The sequence below is a fragment of the Periplaneta americana genome, chromosome 15 (assembly GCF_040183065.1).
Source record: "Periplaneta americana isolate PAMFEO1 chromosome 15, P.americana_PAMFEO1_priV1, whole genome shotgun sequence".
NCBI classification, from domain to species: Eukaryota; Metazoa; Arthropoda; class Insecta; order Blattodea; family Blattidae; genus Periplaneta; species Periplaneta americana.
Genome location: NC_091131.1, coordinates 153,668,720 through 153,675,715, shown reverse-complemented (window position 1 = coordinate 153,675,715; position 6,996 = coordinate 153,668,720). Strand labels below are relative to the sequence as shown.

The 6,996-nt window shown below is 31.7% G+C and overlaps 1 long non-coding RNA gene across 3 annotated transcripts; it reads left to right on the top strand.

Annotated features, from left to right (window-relative positions):
* Nucleotides 1-1,646: 1,646 nt before the first annotated feature.
* Nucleotides 1,647-6,183, top strand: LOC138715461 (uncharacterized). Of its 3 annotated transcripts, XR_011336355.1 has the most exons (7): nt 1,647-1,812; nt 1,944-2,103; nt 3,069-3,225; nt 3,326-3,576; nt 3,839-3,964; nt 4,181-4,378; nt 4,661-6,183. It is a non-coding gene; the product is annotated as an uncharacterized lncRNA (long non-coding RNA). The 3 variants fall into 3 exon arrangements; XR_011336356.1 differs by having other exon boundaries at nt 1,647-2,103; nt 3,842-3,964; XR_011336354.1 differs by having other exon boundaries at nt 1,648-2,103.
* The last annotated feature ends 813 nt before the right edge of the window (nt 6,184-6,996 follow it).

The following is a 6,996-nucleotide window of genomic DNA, read 5'->3' as shown; positions in this document are numbered from 1 at the left end:
ATAATATAATCGATAAATTATTTTAAGTCGTGCATTAACATTATAATATTGAGTCAGAATAAAAATTAACGAAACATAAATATTCGGAAAAACAATAGAAAATAATTACAGAACAAGACAGTTGTTCAGACAGGATTTTACACAAGATAAAGTATTGGTAACCAATGGTATTATTATTATTTAAATCGTGTAATCACTATATCATTTATAATAAGATGGTGAAACTAGCGCTGAAGTAGTTTCGGCATTTCGGATGTGAAAATCATAGCATTTATAAGGAATTTTTTTGTGGAGAGACAGTTCCTTCGGTTAAACTAGCGCTGAGGTAGTTTTGGTGATGTCGGAAGTGAAAATAGTTGAATTTGATTGTTTGTGGAGATGCAGTTGATCGTATATCCAAGGCATAACAAAGCCTAAACTAACCAAACCTAACCTGTCACAGATTCGTATATGCAAGGTGTATAAGGGGAATACGAAGGAAACTACCTCAAGGTTAGTTTAGCTAAATAAGTTTTATCTCGTTCGGTTTTAATTCTATAGGTGCTGTTGTCGGCTTGTGAGAAATGCTTCGAAAGTTCGGAAGAGCATAATGTTCAGTGACACGGAGTGAACTAACATGATTTACGTTTGATACCCCTTATTTTCAAATGTAATTAATTATCCCATTTATGTGTAAGTGTAGGTATATTTTAAAAGTGTGCAAGGGCAATGAGAACGATTTGTTGGAGCAGTGTCTGCTAGATGTCAGATCTTTTTGGAACTTATAAAATTGACAATTTTTGCTAACTACCCCATATTATTATATTTAAAAGTTGAAAATTACTTGCAAGTTGATGATTTTAACAATATCTAGATAAATATCACTAAATATCAAGTTTAGAACATTGATTAGGCCTATTAATTGGGTGAAATAACACCCCACACGAGTACCAATGTTTGAAAGCACTGTGCGATTTCCTAAGAGTTAATAACCATAAACAACATACCGGTACTGAACTTATTACAAATAATTTTATTTTAAGTTTAATTATTTTAATTAATACTACCCTGCACTGTTCGTGTTAGAGCTATACATTAAAACTGGATCATACATAAATGAGAGAAGTACATGTAAAGTTATTAAAATAATGTAGGCTCCTGTAACTATTCTGTTTGTAATTAATAGTATAACTAAAAAAAATATTGTTACTGCGTAAAAATTGAGTGGAAAATACTTATACATTAATATATATTCACAGTAATATGAAAATGTGAAGATCTCGGGGGAATATATAAAATATTAACATATATTCAGACTTAATATGAAAACAAATTGTCAGATTCATGATTATATTATTATAATGCCGCTAATAACTTTGCAACACATCATCACTTTGAAAAAAATAATATTGAACAAAATATCACGAAAAAATAATCAAATACCACCGCCCGATTGCTGTTATTGTATCATGCGCATGCGCAAACCCACGACGTAGAGGAGAAAATATCAGTCGCAGACGTTGCAACAGTCACAGAGTACTGAATACGGAGCAGATTTCGATAGCGATATTTTGTCACAGATATTTCGCGTCATCAGTCACAGGTTTATCTGTGACAAAAAAATACCTGTGACAAAATATCGGTTTGTGAAATATCGGCCATCTCTACCGGTACTGGAGTTCCATGAAATTAAAATTGTACTAGATTTCTCAGCCGGTTACTGGAAGATAGTGAAATTCGAACTTATTAATAATTAATTAATATTAGTATTAATATTAATACATAATAGTTATTTTATGTGTTGCGTTGTGGTTATAATTCAAGAATAGTCAGGTAAGTACGAATAAATATAATATACTTGGGCGTGATAATGCACGTGGGTAATGGATAGAAATATTATTTCAAATTTTAATGAATTTCTTTCGTGTTTAGATTTTTATTACTATGTCAAAAAAATGAAATAGTGTTGCAGTGACTCCTCCAAGGAAGAAAATATGTGGCATTCAGAGTACGCTTCAGAAATCTGTAGTTCACGTGTATAATGAGTTGAAGAAAGAAGATAATGAAGAAGGAATTATGCTAACGGAGACAGCAATTACAATCAGAATAGGAAAATTATTAGGAGTAAGTATTCTTAAGCATACATTTCAAAGTGGTATTCAGTTTTTAGGAGTTTGCACTAATAATTTCATGATTGTGGTCAAACAAAACAAATTTTTAAGTTAGGCCTAGATGTTTAATCAAGTCAGTGATTTTCATATTGCCAAACTAAATACATTTAAGATACTGTAATACTGCAGTAGGTGATAGCTTAAATACATTTACAAATTAGACGAACAAATAATCAAACAGCACGAAAGTAAATTTCCAGTTTTCTCTTTTAGTATTAAATTAACCGTTCAGATCACAATTTACATGCCACATCGGCCGAAGAAAATACAAGTGATATTGTAATTATTAACTTGATATTGCAGCAAATATTACATGAATGTTGGCCTGTTATGCTGCTTAAAAATAATTCAGTTTTATATAATAACTATATAACATACTCTATAAAGCATAGGAACGTTGACTCTGGCTGAATAATTTATTCATGACTGGTCTAAGTAATATTAAATATGGTGTTTCTTCAGAAAAGCTACCCCACCCAAAGTACTTGTTAAGATATAACACTCGAGAGGACGAGGACGCACTACTGGGAAACTAACCATTTCTCTTCGTCATGGACCTCTCGCATGTTATATTGGTAATTAGTAACAAGTTTGAGGGAGGGACTACAACAATGCATTAGAATATACAGGTAAGTGTCAAAGGATTTTTGTGCTGAATGTATTTGTGGCTGTGCACTAAAACCACGTGTTCATCACTATGTAAATATCATAGAAATCAATTAAACAAAATAAAATTATGCCTTCTTTGATGTAGCTTTTCTGGAGAATTACCTAAATATTAGCCTACTTAAACCTATCGTAGACCCAACCTAACATGTTGATCATTTTCTATTTATATAGCTGCAAATGTTGGTATCATGCATGAATTTTATGATATAACAATTTTTAGAAGTGTTATGTTATTGTTTGTTATTACAGCTTGGCTTTACTACAGCCACGAATGTGATAAATTCACAGAAGGGGACCCCACTTGTGACACCAGGAAAACATAGACTACGTAAACATCCAGTGACTGATGCTGATGATTTTACGAAAGATGCAATTGCGAGATTTATTTATGACAAGTTACATAAAGGTAGGGAAGTTACAGGAATTATTGTGTTGATTTATGCAATGTAATTCTGATATTAGTCATATGTATAAAAATATGGCATAATTTTCATTTACTGTTACAGGGGAAGTACTAACAGCAGCAAAAGTTCTGGAACATATGAATGATGATTATGAAACATATTTATTTAGAGTATCCTTATCATCGGTGAAAAAAATTTTGAAAGAGATCAAATTTCTATGGAGCAAAGGGGATCCTTATACACATGTACGAGAAAGTGATGTTATTCGTTTTTAAGAGAATATATAAGAAATGTGGAGCGTGAGAACCCTAAACCGGTAGTATTCTTGGATGAGACTTGGATTTTTATGAATGGTAAATTTCAATGTATTGTGAGACATTGAATGATTGAATTTTTTACTAAGAAATAGGTTAACACTTATGTGGAATATGAAATTGCAATTAATATAGGCTACTAGTAATGAATTCAGGTGGGAACAACATGTTTTGCAATTAATAGTTTCATATTATAACTAGAGGTTAGTTATAAAATTCTTGAACGGTTTTCCTGTCTTTAAAATTTTTGTGTCTCTTAGAGTGTCAATGTGAATTGCTTTTCTCTCTCTGTTTTTTTAAGTAGGATCACCCACTTATTCATGAAATAAACCAGGTGAAGTTTCCAGTGACATGAATGGTGTTATTCATAGACCAACAAATGAGGGTGGAAGATTAGATGCCGGAACGAAAGGTGGATTTATACTCGGTAAGTTATATTGATTTATATTTTACATAAATTTGGCAAGAGTAATTTTTTAAATCAGGGTACAAAAATATAAAAATTGGTGACTAAATAAAAACGTGGGAAAGCCTTTCACCAAAGAGGATCTCATGTCATGTTATGTTATGTTTTATTTTCTTTATTTAAATGCTGTGAATTCATGTGACGTAATTATATGCCCAGGTATAATTTTTATTGCAGGTGCTGATTTAATTTTTTCATGCAATTGAAAGAAAAGTCAGGACTACCATAGTGCCCTGTAGTTGAGAAGTGGGTGCAAACACAGTTGTTGACCTGAGAACATTAGGGCAATGCGTTATTGTCATGGATAGTGCTGCATATCATAGCAGACTTGTGAAAAATCAGCCAACAACAAAATGGAGGAAAGAACAGCTACTGGTGATTGCAACTGAATATAATAGATTTGTTGTACTAAATGATAAGAGTTGATGGTGTGAAATCACCGTTTGATATTATATTTCAATATTAATTTCCATACTTTGCAGTTATTATTATTATTATTATTATTATTATTATTATTATCATCATCATCATTACTACTACTACTACTACTACTACTACTACTACTACTACTACTACTACTACTACTACTACTATTGCAACCGTTTCTCTTATTTCTCATAATTAGGCATACTTATAGATGCTACTTTTTTCTTTCAGGTGAAATTGAATCTACATAAGAATCCTAAAACAACAGAGTCTTGCCAATTACTGTTCTGAAGCGGCCTTGTCTTATGTGTTGTGTCTATATACAATTAATTCTTTCAGTTTTTTTTTCCCCCCTTTAATCTAATGAAGTTGTTGGTTGATTGATACCAAGTGTTCAGCAGTTGTTGTCATTTGTTATCTTGCACTCCAATATTTAACCAGATGATTGAAAGCTGTGTAAAGTTAAACAGTCAAGACAATGATCCATATCTTCATTGAGATTTCAGAAATGGCATGGGGAGATTCTGAAATATCAGTTCTTTGTAAATATTTGAGACAATCATGGCCTGTAATAATATGAGTACTGCCACTGTAGATTTTCATAGAAGTTCAGTTATTAAATTAGGTGTATTATTTTTACTATGTATTGTACTATATTTTTGTTTCGCTTAATTGATGAATTATATATGCTGTAAATTCAATAGTAGACTGTAGGCCTATAGCTTAACTGATGAATTGTATGTGCTATAAATTAAATAGTAGGCTGTATACCACAAGTGATGAATTGTTTATGTTTGTAATGTGAAGTAATTTGCATGATATTTATTATCAATTTCTGTATATTTCAACTGATTGAATTGTTTATACTTTTAAATTGAATTAACTTGCTTGCTATGTATTATATTTTATAGCTTAACTGATGAATAATTGTTTAGGTTTGTCAATTTAATAATCTGAGTGCCATGTACTTCATATTTTTAGTGGAGCCACCAATGTAGCTTAGTCGGTAGACTCGTTGGCCTGCAAATTCAGAGCTGCACTCGAGGGTAGTTTGGATCCCCCATTTGGTCTGATTAGTTGGTTTCTTCTGAGGATTTTCCTCCATCGTGGAGCGGATGCCGGATGGCCTATTGCAATTTTTTCATTTGCTTTAGAATCATTCCGATTTTTGTTACCATATTGTCATGTTCTGATCTTGTTATTCTTTTAACAGTGTGGTAAGATGCAGGTATAGATAACCTTACAGTAATTTTGCTACCTTTCAACTACCTCATTACTTCCCACTCCATAAAGTTCATGGATCCACGGAAGTACCAGTCGTCGATGTAATTCGACCATTTTGCTTAAAATATTAAAACACTGTAAAATATTGAGATTTCATGCTGTTACGTCCAATACTGCAGCAAGAATATCTGATTTTGAATCTGATAGTATGACAGCCTTCTCAGATTTATGAAGTTGATACTGGAGATTTTGTAAGCTTAAAAGTGTATCTAAATTTTCACTATCAAAATTAGTCAGTGTTTGAAGTTAGTTAGTTAGTTAGTTAGTTAGTGGCGTTTAAAAAGGGCGCGTCAGCTACTATGGCTATTTGCGCCCTTATCTAAAATCTTTCACTAAACACAAACACAATACAATAACCAGAAAGTTTAAAAAACTAAAAAGCGTTGTCACGGTTAAAATGGGGCAAACAAGTGTTTGAATATAATTCCCTGTAAAAGGGAATATACTGGTATTGTACTACAACACCACTACATCTATGGCTTGGTAAACAGGATCCATCTATAAAAAATACTGTATGTAGTCACTCACTGACCAGATCATTTATCGTTTCTAATGATTTTTAAAATGTCTGGAGAAGTATCACATTTCTTAACATCATCTGTTAAAGTTAACTTATATACTATTCATTTTGAAATAACTTGGGATTGTGTTTTATTAGTAAAGTTTCCCTTGATTGAGCAAGTTTGAGTTCTCCAAGTAGAGTCAAAAAGTCTGTTGGGATTTTGGCTCAGTTTTTTTAATATTTGTGGACTGTGATTTTTTGTTCTAGACAACCATATTATCTGCAAATGATGAGATTATCATAAGATCTATTTCTTTAGTTAGACCATCGACATTAATATTGGAAAATGTATTCCTGAAAACAACAATGTGGGAAGCCCAGATGAATCTGTCTCTATTTACATATTTGTGACAATGAATCAAATAATCAAGTCACTGACCCAGTGTAACACTTTATCATGGACACCCTAAGTTTGCAATTTCTTAAGTGATTTATATTTACAGAGCCATATGATCCTTGAAAATAAATTAAAATTGCTAAGGTGTTTTGTTTTCTGTTTAAAATATCTTTAATATCTTGACTAAAATTTAAAATCTGTCAATTTGTTGAATGTAATTTTCTAAAGTCAACTCAATAAGATGAAAGTTAGTTACTAGATTCCAGGAACCAATTCAATCTATGAAATCATCTCTTCCATAATTTTGGCTATCATACTGGTAAGTGGTATCTGTCGATAACTCGAAAAGATATTAGTTGAATAATTGCTTTTCAAAATTGATGT